This window comes from Pezoporus occidentalis, unplaced genomic scaffold, assembly GCF_034315485.1.
Source record: "Pezoporus occidentalis ecotype Australia unplaced genomic scaffold, CSIRO_AGI_Poc_V1 ctg51, whole genome shotgun sequence".
Classification (NCBI taxonomy): domain Eukaryota; kingdom Metazoa; phylum Chordata; class Aves; order Psittaciformes; family Psittacidae; genus Pezoporus; species Pezoporus occidentalis.
This window is the reverse complement of record NW_026915847.1, coordinates 1881296-1897892: the sequence shown is the minus strand read 5'-3', so window position 1 is coordinate 1897892 and position 16597 is coordinate 1881296. Positions and strand designations below refer to the sequence as shown.

General features: G+C 40.8%; 1 long non-coding RNA gene across 2 annotated transcripts in view; it reads left to right on the top strand.

The window, feature by feature from the left end:
- The window catches only part of LOC134173330 (uncharacterized), a 115674-nt gene that overhangs the window by 51769 nt on the left and 47308 nt on the right, over positions 1-16597 (top strand). The window lies entirely within an intron of this gene.

Genomic DNA, 16597 nt, shown 5'->3' with positions numbered 1-16597 from the left:
GGTAAAGCTTTGGGTAAAAAAACTCAGGGGAAAAAATTTGGAAGGGAAAAGAGTTTTCATTTAGGGCTTATTAATGTGGCCAGAATTGCACATGAGTCTTTGTGCTTGGTGTTTTCTCTTGGCTAGCTTCAGGCTTTCAAAAACATTTAGTGAAAAGGAAACACTAGGCTCGGGGGCTTAGATGGAATTTGGGACATCTGAGTAGCTCTCAGAGTGCATAGAATAAACTGGCTTTTCTCTGGACTAAGGTTGTTGACTCTTTTGGGGCATGATTGTTTAGAATTTAATTTACAGTTTTGGCTACATGGTACAGATTTCATTTAACTGTCCCTTCAGGCATGTACAGAAATTTGTTTATGACTGAGATTTTTCCAGCCCAACTGTAGCTTTGTTACCAGGGCCTAAGGGGTGAATGACACTTCCCGGCCTTCTACAGCTCTAAACTTAGAATTTTTTAATGATGACCTCCTGTTGTGGCTCTTTCCTCCAAGTTTCCTGTTATATTTTTTCTATGCACATGTTTTTTCAATTTGGAAGAAGCATATACTTCTGATTAATGAAAGGAACAGAAAAAGAAATTCCCCTTCTGAAAGAGAAAGCATTTTCCTCAGATATTGTTCTCTCTTTAACATCCACATTAATCCACATGTGGTGGTTTTGGCCACACTGACTTAACATGTGGAAGCAACACTTGATTTAGAAGTTGCTATGGAAAAAGAATAGAACTAAAATGTCTCTACTCTGTTTTAAAAGGTATTTATGATTAATTTCCAAGACAGCAGCATAGATCATTAGAACCTTGTTTTTAGGAATAAAGTGCCAGTTCTGGTCATAGTCATAACTGATTTAACAGGCTTGAGTGGATGGAGATTTTGTCTTGTTTGGAAACTGGAGAGATCAGATTCGTTGTTGTATTCTGCTAAAAGAGTGCAACTTTTTTCTAAAATATCTCTCTATATTACAGAATCACTGAGATAGGAGAAACATGTACATGTAGAAACATATGTAGAAACATATAATTACTATAAGAATAGATAAATATACCCTGCTGGGATTTTTTTTCTGGTCCCTGATCTGATAAATATTTTTATGTATCTAAGTATATAGTAGTTTCAGGAGAGTAACCAACCCAGCCTAGAGAGCTCGTGTAAGCACAGGTGAGCTATGGACCACACTAAATATGTCTTTTTCAGCAAAACAGGTTTTTGCCGTTCTGTTCCTTTCTGCCTGACCAGGGAAAGGCAGGAAACACAGGCCCATGAGCGCTATGGAGCAGCAGCAGCATGTGCTCCATTTCTGCCCTGTTGCTTGTGACAGGAGCAGGAGGCATGATGTGTTTGTAGCAGGTGCATGCAAATGTAGGACATCCTGCTCATTTCAGCTGCGTTAAAATCCAAAGTGGAGAATGTGAGAGGCTGCTTTCTGCTTGTAGCCCTGACAGACAAGCCCCGTACTGGATTTTCTGATGCATGTAACGCATATTCTGCCCATGGCCCATGGGAATTACAGATGGACTTTAAGGGATAGATTGAATCATGGAAGTCATATGACCTGATCAGCTGAGGACAACTGTTTCTCAATTTCTAGTCTTTAAGGTTTAAATCTACCCTTGGGGCAGGTGGTAGCCACATTAGAGACAGCTGTGTGTTGTACCAAGACCCAGCACTGTAGCTAGCTTGCTTTTGAGGGTTTTTCTTATGTATGTACGTGCTCTTTAGAGGCTGTTTATTTTCAAAAATCAATATTTTGAAAGGCAGAGGAAATCCTGTTAAATATTGACGTTTTCTTTAAATGCCAGATGTTATGAACCTTCCATCTGCTGATCACTTTCTAGACAGATGCCTGAAATAAGATACTCCCCCTCTCCTACCTCTAAAGTATCCTCCTTACTTCTTTGCTCCTGCAGCCCTTCCTCCTGCTCTTCACACCAATCTTTGAATTTCTGTTACCCTACATGCTTATAAAATGCTTAATTTTTACGCTTTCTTCCGTTTTACTAAAAGTCTTGCATTTTGTTTTCCTCTTTCCAATTTTTATCAGATACAAACTGCTATGTTTGGGGCATTAGCAGGGATAAACTATTCCTGCCAAATAACTAGCAACTAATAGATACAGAAGAACCTATGAAACTGAGCACCAGGCAGTGCTCTGATCTATCATTTTTAGTGGATCCATTACACTCTCTGAAGTGCAGGATATGAGCTGCAAACTGAATGCTTGCACAGTACTGACTGCAGCTTTTCAAGAACCTAAACAGCCTCAGAAATGTAACGGTATGGGTATTCATCTCCACACTCTGGTGCTCTTGGTGCTGATCTATCACAGGGAGTGAAGACTGGGTTTTTCCCTCTTACATGGTTAGGAACAAAAAGGAAAACACTGGGATCAGAACAGAGAGCCACACTGTGATTTGCAGTCACATCAGGGCTGGCCTAGGATGAGATCTTTTCAGAAAAGCTTCAGCCTCAACTTTGTCCATCTGCTCTATCACCTACTCCTGTAACAGGAGGTAGAAGCACCTGCGGGAAGAAGTAAAGAGTTATCATTATGATGCTTTAAAGCTCTTAAGTCTTAGTTTAGCCTGGCCTGGATAGAAGACTGTGGTCTGGCTTAGGTAATTTTGTTCTACCTCCAGTACCACGCCAAGGCAGACCTGGTCCAGAAGGCATTTAGATGTATTAATAGTGTCTGAGTGGAGAGACTCAACACAAAAAAACATCCCTTTTATGCAGAGCTGGTTAGACTACTCTGGGGGGATTTGGGCTCCCACCTTGTCTAGAGTGACTTGGGTATCAGGCCATTCATGGCCATTAGCTTAGAGCTTCTAAACCGCTTCTGTTGAAATGATTACTCTTTCACATGAATAATTAAATATTTGTTGGATTAAGGACAGGCCACTCACTTTACATAGGTCTAATATTTATGATATATCTGAATGAGAAGAGTCATATGAAGAGTCTTTCTACCAAGAGAATATGCACTTTCTCTGTAGTACAGAACAAGACCTTTTGCACTTTAGACCAGAGACAATCATTTCAGCCTTTCCTTTTTTTTTTTTTTTAATATGTCCATCCAAATTTCCCAGGCATTATTTTAAATGGGTATTTTCCAACTCAGTTTCCTCTCTGAAATCTGATCATAACTGTAGCTTCATAGGACTACAAGTCGTGATGTTGGCTAGGCAGCTGTACAGTTAAAATTAGGAACATGTTTAGCACTTTATTCCTGATTGTAGCTCTAGTTCACAGTTATGCAGACCTGTATTTAAAAGGCAATTAGAAGTTTTAAAGGATTTTAGGCATTAAGATACCTTTTCAGCTTGTGGCTTCAGATTGTTTGAAAACATTAGTGCGCAGATAGATTGGGAGGTAGTATTTACAATGTTAAGATAGCATTAGGAAAGACCAAACAGCCTTGTATCAAGACACAAAGAATCTATAAGGTGAGTATCAAGTTCCCATTTTTATTGGCCATTATTGTTATTATGTGTTTAATGGCTGTGTCCTCCGTTTGGCCTATGTGAGAACATTCAACTTTTGGAACGTTCTCCAGGGAACATGGTCTGACTGGGTCCAGAGATGAAAATAATATGAGCTTTTAAATCAAGCGAGCCACATGGGTGGGTTACAACACAGCCCATGCTGACCCAATTTGGACAGGGTTAGAATTTGCTAGGTCAGACCAGGCTGCAGAGGCTCTCTAGAGTCGTAGTGAGTTGCTCAGGGTACCTAGGTACTGTCAACAGTAAACTTTGAATGAACTCAGACAACATCTGCATTGTAACCTTGCCTGGTAACTAGTTGTTGATGCCCAGAAACCTGAGGAAAATCGACACATAATATGGAAAATGGTTGGGATATTTGGTGAGGAAGTGGTGGTTGGAAAAAGATTATTCTGTTTTACAGCTGATAACGTTAGATCTGATACTGCTGTGCTGCAAAATGATGACCTTTCAGTCTTTGAAAATTCACCATGAAAGACTACGTATGTGCTTTGCAGCATGCTGCCTGGCCTGGTGCTGGGGATGCCCTCCAGCCTCTAACTTGGGTGCCAGACAGGGAGCTGCAGGGAATTTGCCCTGCTGAAACTTTATTTAAACCAGAAGGAACCAGCAAAACCTGCCAAAACATTGGTCAGGGATGTGCAATTTTTTTTTGTGACCACATGCTTTAGGAATTATAGTGCACTTCAGCCACAGATGTGCTCTTGGAACCGAGTTTTAACATGTTCAAGTTTAATTCCAGTGATAGTGCTAGGATATTTTTAAGTGAGTTGGCTTTCCATGCTCTCTGGCTTCAAATAATTATGCCTTCTGCTGTTACTTTGCTCCTACCAAGCGAGTGACAGCAAAAAAGAATACATTTAACTCTGTAAAACACTGCTGTGAAAGGAAAAAAAGTATTGGTTGGTTATATTGAGTCTAGCTTTTTAAAAAAATGTATAAAAGTGTAGGGTTCATTTTTCTGGTTCATAGCTGTCTATATATATGCACTTTATACATTCATATTCATATATGGACATAGTTCATACGTTCTGCAGCAACCAGTGATATACCTAATGTTTATTTAAATGTCCATTAATTATGTTGCTTGATTTTTATTTACTACTGAGAATGCCCTGTAGTGGGCATAGTTCTGCTCAGTGCTGTGGGTATACTGAAGGATACGGTAAGGAGGGATGTAGTGTCCAACCCAGAATTCTGCAGAAGTAATCTCTTGCTGCTGGGACTGAGGGTGGAAGAATTAGTCCAAGTTACAGTTTAACATTGCCTGGGCTAGGATTCTCTTAGTAATCCTGACTGCTGCAAAGAAATACCCAGATCCAACCCTGGTGATCTGTCTGCTCCAAATAAATTTAACAACAAGGCTCTAGTGGCCTATATTCTGGGAAGCTTTAGCTTTGGCTCAATATTGACCGAATTAACTTAAGTAAGTGTGAAAGCAGTTCTGTCTGTTTTATCTAAACAGCTACTTCCATAGTGTGCTGCATTGGTTCAGATGAGGAAGTGGATTATTTTTCTAAATATCGTCAGGACTGACACAGCCTGAGAGGTTAACCAGAAAGCTGCTGGTAGATGTAGAGCAGAATCCAGGTCTCCTATCTGTCTTGTGTCTTGGCTCCAAAATCATCATCCTTTTAAGGAGAAATCCCAAGACCAGTCATGTTTTGTCATTTCTAAGCATTGAATTCACTGGTATTTTAATTTTTAAACTTTCATAAAACTGAAGAACCCTTTTCTAAAGCTCTCTATATGCTCAGAGGCAAATTTCCTTTCTTTTTTAATTCTAACTAAGCTTTCCTTTAACTTGGGGGAGAGGGGGATATCACAAGAGAGGCTTTATGCTACTTTCCTGTTTTCCAACATGACAGATGCATTAGAAAGTGTAATGCACTCTAACAAACAAGGCAACTTTGCATATTGAATATAAGCACATGAAATAATAAAAGAGGAACAGCTGCTGAGAGACAGAAAGGAAAAAAGAGAGATAAAAGTTAACTTGAGTTGTGTTTTATATGAAGAGCTTTGAATTCAGTCAGATTTAAAATTCAATGCCAAGTACATTTACAGACATCTGGGAAATCAGGTCACATACTCTTTGTTAGTCTGCTACTACTGGTATATAAAACAGGGCACACAGAAATGTAAGCCTGTCACAGAACACCCTTTTCCTTTCTAAAACGTTGATTTAACAGTTACATTCATACAATGATTAATGTGACCAGTGACAACTGGCAACAGGTTAAAACCAGGAAGGGCTTATAATGGGATGCAAACTTCTCTGAAGTTTAAGGCTATGTGAATCTGCACGTTCATGGTGTAACATTTGTGCCAAATCTGTATTTGCTAAATGAATGCTAATGAAATCTTGTGTATCAGGACACTAACTTATCACTGATGGCAAGAAGAAAGTACAAATAAATCACTGCAGAATAAGTAACTGTTAATAAAGAAATTCCTTCACAGGATATTGCTGTGCAATTGCCATTGATTTCAACTGTCAACATATAGCCAATAGATGGAATGTATAGAACAAGTTTCTTAGATTCCCAGGTGTTTGTCATATGTACTTAGTATTGAATGTTAGATTAGACTGACCTTGATCAGCAAAGTATTTGTACTTTGTCCATCCCTAAAAGCTTTGGGATTAAGTTCACAGTGGTTTTGATCTCTTACATTGCGTGAAGCTTGGAGAAGAAGGCAGACGGTGCTCAGGAAAAGTGGGTAAAGCTGCATACAGTGACCCTGATGCTGAATGAGCTTTAGTAGTTGCATCTGCTTACAAGGAAATGCCTGTCCATGGTAGGTTGATGGATAGTGGTTTCAACAAGATGATGTTGGCAGTGTCCTAAGCACAAATATACGGGGAGTGGTCTTATGGCTGTGCTAGCTTGAAAAATAGAGAAATAGCAAGAAGATGAAAACAGCACGATATACTCTATGCCTTTTCACTGCATTTTAGCTATCCATCAACTACTGCTGTATCTTCCTAGTTGTAAGTCCTCACATGTATTTTAAGTTCTGAAATTGAGTATAGGTCCCTGCACCCTTCCCCGGAGGAAGGTTGAGACAAGTTGTTTTGCCTTTGATTTTAAATAACGTTAATTTCAGTGTGCGAGAGATAGCAAAGCAATGAAAGATAAGGCATGACCTGTCAAAGTCTGCACTGAATTTTCAGAAATGCATGTAGTCCTCAGCAGGGTCTGCTCCTCAGTAACACCTAAAATGCAACTGAGAAATTAAGCACGGTGGTCATGCATGCTATGTGGCTTTCTTTGCTTAATGTACTCAGTGAAATTAATAAACCCCAAAGAAGATATCTGTTAAAAACCTAACATTCTTTGCAGGCTCTGGTTTCTCCTTGAATGCTAATAAGCAGTTCTTCCCCTACATATTCCTCTAATCCTTTCCTCCTCTCAGTAATTCTTTGAAGAGGCCCAGCAGGTCTGGCTGCTTGCCTTTTTGTGTTGGACCCCGTATTGCAAATATCAGAGTACAGACTGCTCAAGTGCCTGGAGCCTGATGACAGCAGTCGGACTGAGCCAACACTGGGCACTACACATCACACAGCATTTTGTGATTTCTTCAGAAACTAAAATGTTAGCCCTGTTGGCTGTGAGGAAAAGCAAAAATACATCTATGCTGCCTGCCTGAGTCTCCATGCAGCCCGAAACACTAGTTCTGAGAAAACACAAAGGCTGACCAAATGTTAAGGGACAGCGGTAGGATAGTTACAATAATCCCTATTTTTCAGTTGACTGAGAGGGAATGTGAGCAAGTGGGACTTATCCTGAGGATGACTGCTTGGGCGTTCTTGTAGGACTACTGAGCAAAGTTAATGTAAGCAGCCTTCACTGCCAGGTGACACAAGTAACTGGTATTTGCACTGACGTGCATAAGGAGGACAATGATATTTTCTTATCAACTTGTGATATGAGAGCAGTAGCTTTCTGTAGGGAGGTAGCGGTAACCAACTGGGGACTGATACAGTGACAAATTGTCATACTTGTGCCTAATGGTCATCACATTGATCTTTAATGTATTCACCTGTTGCTTGAGTTGTAGCATTAGCCCTTTTAGCGGGGGGACTTGTACTCTCCGTCTGCTCTGAAGAGCAAGGCAGAAGAGTAGGGCAGTTTCATTTTACCTGCAGACTCTCCTGCAGAGAGAAAATGCTCACCTGGCTATGTAAACTTTCCTCTCATCACCTCTGCCTCGTTGAAGTGGCTTCTAGAATGTTGTGTGGAAATGAGAATGTGCCTTTGCCTCTTTTCTGATCAAGGATGGCAGATCTTTCTTGGATGACTGCTCAAAGCATTTAATGCTATCGTGGAAATCTAGCTTGATACCATTTTAGCAGCATCAGAGTCTGAAATCCTTTATTCATTTGTATTGTGTGGTGTTTCAGTCTCCCTGCCTTCTTTTTCTTTTTTTTTTCCCTTATCTGTAATAAGATTTTACATTCCCTGGGGGGGAAAAAAAAAAAGGTTAGGAGGTGTTACTTGGGGTGGCTCTCTAGGCTGTACTGAGTACATGCCAGTTTGTATCACCTGATGAGACAGACCACTGTTTTAAAATAAACATATTTTCTTTCAGAGAGAGAGAATGGATTAAAAGGGAAAGAAACAGAAATCCCATCTAAGCCTCCAGTATCTTAAGTGTTGAATTTCTCATCACATTTTCCTTGTGAAGATGAAAAGCCTTAAAAGAATATCAGACTTTGTAATCAGACGATGATGCATGAAAGGATGTGTCTGGATAATGTGACAGATGATCCTAACCTTCATTAATGTGCTTTAATTGGATTAAGCTCTGTGAAAGGCCTTTTTTTCTTTTTCAACACCTTCAGGGCTCTTGGCTGCACAATGTGAATGTACGCAACATCCTGCAAAAGGGCACTCATCCAGCTTCATAGACATATGCTGTACATCCTGACACTAAGTTAACATAAACAGAGTTTATCTTCAATGACAGGGCCCCTAGGGTGCCGGAGAGTAGTGGCCATCAAGTGATAATTGGGCAGTTACATGATTTGTTGCAGCATTCGGAGCACTAAATCCCTTTAAAACCGAATGGTTTGCTGCACTGGGGCTGGACACTGTCAGTGCAGATATCAACTCTTCAAACTACTTTTAATAAAAGCACAGATTATAGGTGATTGATAAAGGGACAGCTTCAATGCTGCTGCTAACACTGAGAATGCTATTCCCCACCTCTCACAGTTTTCAATAGGACTACCTGGGGAGTAAGGTATTACTGAGCATAAGCCAAAGTGGCAGCCACGCTCATGAAATGATGGACAGAAGCAGCAGGAACATATGTTTTGCCTTGCTGGACTAGAAACTATTCTGCATTGTTTTAGACTATTTTTGTGAATAGAGTTTACTCCCACAACTGTTTTTCTGACCTCTGGCTCCAGACTTACTAATTTTGCCTGCTTTTAAATATTCAATGCTGATGAATTCCTGACAAGCATCCACTGTAGTGGATTTGGATACTGCATTGGGTGGTTAGTGGGGAGGAGAAAGATTAGAGAGAAATAACTAAAACTAGGCTTAAAAATAGGGTGGGGTGGGAGATATGAGATGTGTGCTGAAACAAAAAGGGAGGAGAGAAGCTTTCAAAAAATATGTATTTCACGTAATATAAAACACAACATCTCATGTTAGTGTGGTCTGCTGGTCATGGAGTCTTTCTCTTAAATGGCACTTACCCCCCAGAAAGCACTAGATTACATGGTTAAGTGTAAGTCAATGCATTTGATGCTGGCTGTAGCAGTTGTATATTCATTCAAGCTGGAGGTGCCATTGTATATGTGTATATTTGAACATCTGGTCTTTTAAACCTCAAAAAAAACAGGGACATCTGGATTTGAGTACTCTTACATTGTATTCTCTTTGTGTTTTTGAAGGATCTTTTACCATACTGAAGGATCTTTGTTTAACATACTGTATTTACAGTAATTTTGGAACTACAACTTCATGGGAAGCTACCAACTGTATCACAGCTAGAATACTTTGTGTAAAGAATGTTCCCACAATATGTCTTTGGGGATATGCCTGGGGGAAAGCCAACAATTCTGAAATATTTCGTATTGATTCATGACTCTCCAAATTTTATTTTAGTCTTCTAGATCACAGAATGTGGCACACTCAAGATTTATTTCTTTTCCATATTTTAACAGTTGTTTGTCAAAGGTCTTTGTCCTATTTTTAAGATGACTTTTGCAGCTTCCTTTTTTGCTTTTTATTTATTCACAATTCCAGAATACTTGATTTTTACTTTGGGAATATTTTGATTGTTGTCCTTTCCCTTAGTATTAGCACATTGTTTCTGTAACTTCAAAAGGATTACAAATTTGTGCTACTTTTGAAACCTAGATTTGGGTTTTACTTGCTGCTTGAAGTCATTAGTGTCAATGGTAGTAAAGCCAAGCTAGGAACAGGCCTGTCCATTTCCTTCACATTCTTTATTGCGATTAAGTCTTCTGTGTTGTTCCTTGATGTTTTGCAGCCTGTACAAGTTTGTCTTTTTACTGAAGGAGACAGAAATAGTGGCTAAATGTAACCACCTGTGGGGCCTGAAGAACTTCCTAATGCATGGAATTATGTCATAGCCCAGTATCATACCTCAGCCCCACTGAACACGGTGACAGGCAGAAAGCCTGATACCCATTCAGGAGAAAGTACATACAGAGAAATTACAGGCTCACAAATAAACCAAACTTGAATATTTTATGTTTACTATCAAATCCCCTTCAAAAAATCATGGCCGCTTTACTGTGAAAAGGCTGTGTTCTGTTGCCACAGACACTTTCTAAACTAATATCTTTGTATAACCTTAATAATTCTGTGTAGTCTGTGTGTTACAGCTTTAGAACTGGAAATTTTAACAATATCTAGTTGTTAAAAAACAATAATGAAATAGTAAGCTGTCAACTCTGAGGTCCAGATGCTTGTTAGATTAACTATATAAAATGCTTAAAATTATTTAGGTGGACATTATTTATGTTGAGAATGTTCTGGACACCCACATCTAATACCTAGATTTGTACTATGAGTAATTGCACAGGCATACACCCCTTCAAAAATAGAAAAAAGCCTTTCATTAAGTTCTTTTGTGCCATCACGAAGCCATACAGAGCAAAAATCCCAAGGTTTTTCTCTTCTTTTCTAGGTCACCTTCAGCTAACTTCATGCTGCTTTACTCAGTGACCTCTGAAATGGAACAGTCATCCAATGACAGCCTGCTTCAGGCTAAAACTCCTTTCCTCTGCAAACTGCAACGTTTTCCATTAATAAATTCTCTAAGGTCACACGTTAGTAACAAAAATATATGTATGTTTGTAGCAACCAGCAGTGCTGCAGAAGTGCTTTAGAGGAGCACATGCCATTAAGACATTGGTGTGATGGCAGCACTCGTACACAGAACTACAGCCTGCCAGAAACAGCATGAGGTGATGACTTGTTTGTGAATATTGGCTTAGAAATAATATTTCTTGTGTGAATCCAATTTAGATGAGTGCTCTTCTCTGGGAGCATGGCCTAACCTTGCTCTGAGCATCTGCATTCAGTATGTCAGTGGCTCAAGTGATGTTGTTCCAAAGCAGCCCATGCTCAGGCTGCCTACAAGTCCCCCCTTCTTTCACAGCAGATACTGGAAGATCATGGGTGACCTGTAACCCATCTTTCATTTTTCTTACCTTTCCTTAATTCATCTCTACACATGCAAAATTTTTGCCTTGCCACTTAGGTTTGTGTTCGCCTGGTGTGGAAGATGAGGTGATGTGCAAACTGATGTAGAGACCAAAGAAAAAAACCCTGAAGTAGCATTTGTAACAGTGGCTGATCTGTTCACTTGTAGGTTTATATAATGTCATGGCTCTTGTGGCATGGGCATTTAAGTTCATAACTTAGCTGGGTCTTTAATTTTAATAGCTTAAGCTTCTTTGTTGTTAGAGACTTCTCCCAGCAGTCTCCAACACCTGAAAAGGAAGAACAGTGGAGGCATGAAGGCATGCCTATTATCTCTGGTCATAGTCCAGTTCATGTCTGAAACAGTATAAATATTTAATATGGTGCTGCACACAGTTGTTTTGGTGCTTTCTGATCTTACTTGTTTTCATAGTGATCACTTCGTTGGACTGTAGAGATTTGCTGGGTCAAAATTAGATCGAGGATTTCTGAAGTGTATTCCATTACATGCTGCAAAAATGCATGTGCTGTAAATACAGTTGGGAAGTGTCTTCTCCTCTATTTTTCTTTAACCGGGCAGCTTAAATTCTTCACCTGATTAAAACAACCTGGAGCAAATTCAAAGAGTGGCAATATATCTGAAGACACCCCAGAAAAAAGACCCTTTCAGAAATCATTGTGTTTGTCCACCAAGAACCTTTAAGAGGGTTTAAGAGGAAGATTCCTGTTGCTAGTTCTTTGACATGCCTCTTTGGAAAGGAAAGGCAGGGAATGCAGGTGATGCTTGTAAGCTTCAAGGCTCCCCATCTCTCTTGAAAGACAGATAACAAATCATGCGAACTCTCTGAATCATTCTGGCCTCTCTGCTCCCTAGTTTGGAGTCAAACATATGGTGACCGGCTGCGGGCAACATCCTTCAAGCTGGCAAGACAGGAATGCTTGCTGTCAGCTCATCTGCCCCCTTCCTTCTGCCGCTTCCAAGGAGCGCCTACGCTGTTGCTCTCATGCTGATACTTGAGTAGGCCCAGACTTTTTTTACAGCTCCAACCAGGAAAGCCATCGGGCACTCTAAAAAGCTATGAACCTGAGCCAAATGCAGACAAATTAAGGAGTGAGAGCAGAAGAGTTACATCTGCCAGGTCAAGCTGGGTGCAAAATGGCTTTGGACCTGCTGAAATGGAAGAGGAATTTCACTATGTTGAACTTCTCATGAGAAAACAGCCTGCTCTTCCGCATCCTCCTCCTGGGGACTGTGTGAGTCAGCCCAAGTGGTATGTAGTTTACAGTACGGCTCTGGAGGAAAAAAAATAACAACATGCCTGAGAATCCCAAGGAGATGAAGATGCTTATTATAGAGCCCTTGTACTGCTAAGCTGTATTTTCTCCCCAGGGCAAAATGTTAACAAGTAGCAGCGGTCAGCATGAATAGCAATTTAAAAGCATTATTCTCTTTTCTGGAGGAAGATTATGAAAAACTGATTTCATCCAAAATCCATTTCCTTTCAATTATTTTTTTGCTACATTATTGATATAGTTTCCTTTTTAGAGTTATCATTTACACATAAATATAATCCTTCCCTTTCCTCTTAATTAGTCTGTGGCAGCTCAGTGTCTCTTTTGAATGCTAGGTATGATCTGTGGAAAGAGAAGGGTGTGTAGATTTGTTTTCTTTCTTTCCTTTTTTTTTAATAAGAACATTCAGAATGTGTACTTCAACTTCTGTATGCAGGCGTACATGTATGCACAGTTCACGTCATTACAGGATTTAGTCTGCTTGCTTTCTAGTATGTCACTGACTGAGCTTATTATCTTACCTTAAAGCTGTACTGGTGTAGGCTCATTTAAATACAGATATTGCTCCCACAAAGGTCAAGAGAGATCACTTGATAGTTACTGTTAAATGAATAGTCATCAACTGGCCAAATATAATGCATTTGATTCACTAAATGTTGAGGCAATGATGAGGTATGGAGTAGCCCTGTAACAAGTCTGTTAACCACTCAAGCTGGGTGCACTCAAGTTAGCTGCACTTTTTCTCTCAGGGCTCCTGTTCCTCAAAGCTGAAGAGACCTGAGAATCAGTGAATCAAAGCCACAAAATGAGATGGACTTTGTCTCCTTGTTTGTGTGACCTGTTTTGTTTTCTACATGTCATCCATTTCTGCTAACATAAAGCTGGAAGTCACATGCAAAGTGGAATGCTATTTTTTGCTGTTCCCCTAGGACAGTAATAATAGTTCTATGGAATAAATAGCAAGGGTTTTTATTCTTTCTGTTGTGGGAGTAGGCGTATGCTGTGTGATCAATAGTGAGCATCCATAGGAGATCTTCCAGAGACTTACTTTTTCAGCCCCCAAGTATTTTTTGTTTCCCCTCTAATGCCATTCCACCTACTGGTAGGATTATATAAAGCACATGGTAGTGTTAAAATCTAATTAATTTTCCAAAGCGAATCTCTGTTTCCCTGAACAATCCAAGAGAAACAAAACAGAGGATCATTAGGGCTGGGACTGCAAAGCCAATGTAGAGTTTGAATTTGGCTCTAGAGATATAAAGGACCATAACGTCAAAAGCCTCACTGGATGATGCAGATGAGATGCCTGCCAGAGGTGAATAAGCCCAAATCCTTTCTGGTAAAAGACGAAGGAAAAACTTCCATTCCAGGTATTTCTTCTAAGCATATGTAATGCAATATATATTATTCTGGTCAAAATTATGACCTTCACATAATTAATGTCTGGCTGGAGACCAGTAACAAGTGGCGTCCCTCAGGGATCGGTGTTGGGACCGGTCTTGTTTAACATCTTTGTCGCTGACATGGACAGTGGGATTGAGTGCGCCCTCAGCAAGTTTGCCGATGACACCAAGCTGTGTGGTTCGGTTGTGTCGTGGTTTAAACCCAGTCAGGTAGCTTGTTCACTCACTCCCAGTGAGTGGTGCCGAGCTGACAACAATCGAGGTCCGTGTCCGTCTCCCCCCCCTGCCTCCCCGCACCGGGGCTCTCCCCTTCCCCGCTCCTGGAGGAACGGGGAGGAGGATCGAGAGAGTGCAACTCCTACGGGTTGAGACAAAAACAGTCCAGCAACACACCGCTACTATCAGCTACAACAATGATAAGGGAAAATAACAAGGGAAGAGAATACGATACCACCGGCCAAGAGAAACGAGCTCCACCCGGAAACCCCTGTCCTTCCGGGTCACTCCCAGTGACCCCTCACCCCGGGCATGACGTGCTGTGGTATGGAATACTGTGTGGTTCTGCTTCCTCACAGCCTCCCCTCCTCCCTGGCAGAGCATGAGCCTCACAGAGTCCTTGGTCAGGGAAGGAATGCCATGTTCCAAACTGAAGTCAAAACACAGCACTGTACCAGTTAACACAAAGGACACACTTGTGAGGTGGGCTGACACATTGTGAGGTGGGCCAACCTCATGAAGTTTAACCATGCCAAGTGCAAGGTCCTACACCTGGGTCGGAGCAATCCCAGGCACAGCTACAGGTTGGGCAGAGAAGAGATTCAGAGCAGCCCTGCGGAGAAGGACTTGGGGGTGTTCATTGATGAGAAAATGAACAGGGGCCAGCAGTGTGCACTTGCAGCCCAGAAAGCCAACCGTACCCTGGGCTGCATCAAAAGGATTGTGACCAGCAGGTCGAAGGAGGTGATCCTGCCCCTCTACTCTGCTCTTGTGAGACCTCACCTGGAGTATTGTGTGCAGTTCTGGTGTCCTCAACATAAAAAGGACATGGAACTGTTGGAACAAGTCCAGAGAAGGGCCAAAAGGATGATCAGGGGACTGGAGCACCTCCCGTATGAAGACAGGCTGAGGAAGTTGGGGCTGTTCAGCCTGGAGAAGAGAAGGCTGCGTGGAGACCTCATAGCAGCCTTCCAGTATCTGAAGGGGACCTATAGGGATGCTGGGGAGGGACTCTTCATTAGAGACTGTAGTGACAGGACAAGGGGTAACGGGTTAAAATTTAAACAGGGGGAGTTTAGATTGGATATAAGAAGGAAATTCTTTACTGTGAGGGTGGTGAGGCACTGGAATCGGTTGCCCAGGGAGATTGTGAATGCTCCATCCCTGGCAGTGTTCAAGACCAGGTTGGACGAGGCCTTGGATGATATGATTTAGTGTAAGGTGTCCCTGCCCACGGCAGGGGGGTTGGAACTAGATGATCTTAAGGTCCTTTCCAACCCTAACTATTCTATGATTCTATGATTCTAATGTAAGTACAGTCATATGAGGCTCTTTCTAAGAAATAAAACAACCTCAGTTGAAAGCATACTTCTTCAACATGCTATTTCTGGACCTGACCATAGTTTTACATGTAGAAGCTTGGAAGTTTTCCTGATTCCTGATAGAATCATGGAGTCAGCTCACGTGGAACTAGAATACAAGATGGCTGAGGATACCTTAACTTCAGACTTAACTTTGTCATTGATCCTTTGTTCACAAATGAACATGGCTATACTAGATTCTTCTCTTTACAGAAATCGTGTTATTTTTCTTGGAAAATACTAGAATTCTGTTAGATTTGAAACTATCTTCCAAACCACTGCTATTAAATTAGTCTCAAAGCTATTTTATCTAAAGGTATATAAAGTAACCATTTTGTGAATTTAAGATTGCTAATAAGGACTGTTTATCATGTTTCCTGTTCATTATAACCTCAGGGGTTTGATCCAGCTTAAATTGCCCAGAATCTCTACAGAAAAACAGGTTTGTTTTTTCAAATGAGTCTGAACTTCTGTCCAGATGTCTTGGGTAGGAAATCTTCTGCAGATTGTTCTGATTTTTGTTCTAGCATGTAGTGCAGCCTAAAAACTTTGAAGGCCAAATTACTTTCTTTCATTAGTGCTGGTAGACATGTGCAGCCACCTTCAGGCTAGTTCACTGTCTCTAGTAGTGACAAGACAGGACAGTAAAGACCATAGTAGTATCAGGACTGGTTTTATTTGTGACTTGAGAGGATGGCATCAAAGAAGTTCAATGAAGCATACATCCCTCAAGTTAGACATAAACAAAGGTTTGGTTTTGTATGTATATTATTCAGTAGGGGCAAGAATCTTTTAATGTAATATATATAACTCTACAGAGCTTCTAAGGTAAGTCACTGTGGGCTACTTTAAGAATTGATCGCAGTCTGTGAACGCTGTATATGACCCAAGAACTTAGGAATAGGTTGCAGTAAAGTATAGTCTGTAACTTGTTTCTCACTTTCTCCTTTACCAGTAACAGGATTTTGCTCTAAGTTGGCTGTGCTGTCCTGCCTGATAGTCACAGCTCACCTCTTTCTCCTCCTCTTTCTTTTCATCACCATCACAAGGGAAAACAGACCCCTTTACACTGTTATCTCCCCTTTTTGACACAACTTGCTGTAAGCCCAAGACAGGGACAGAAGAAGCAGT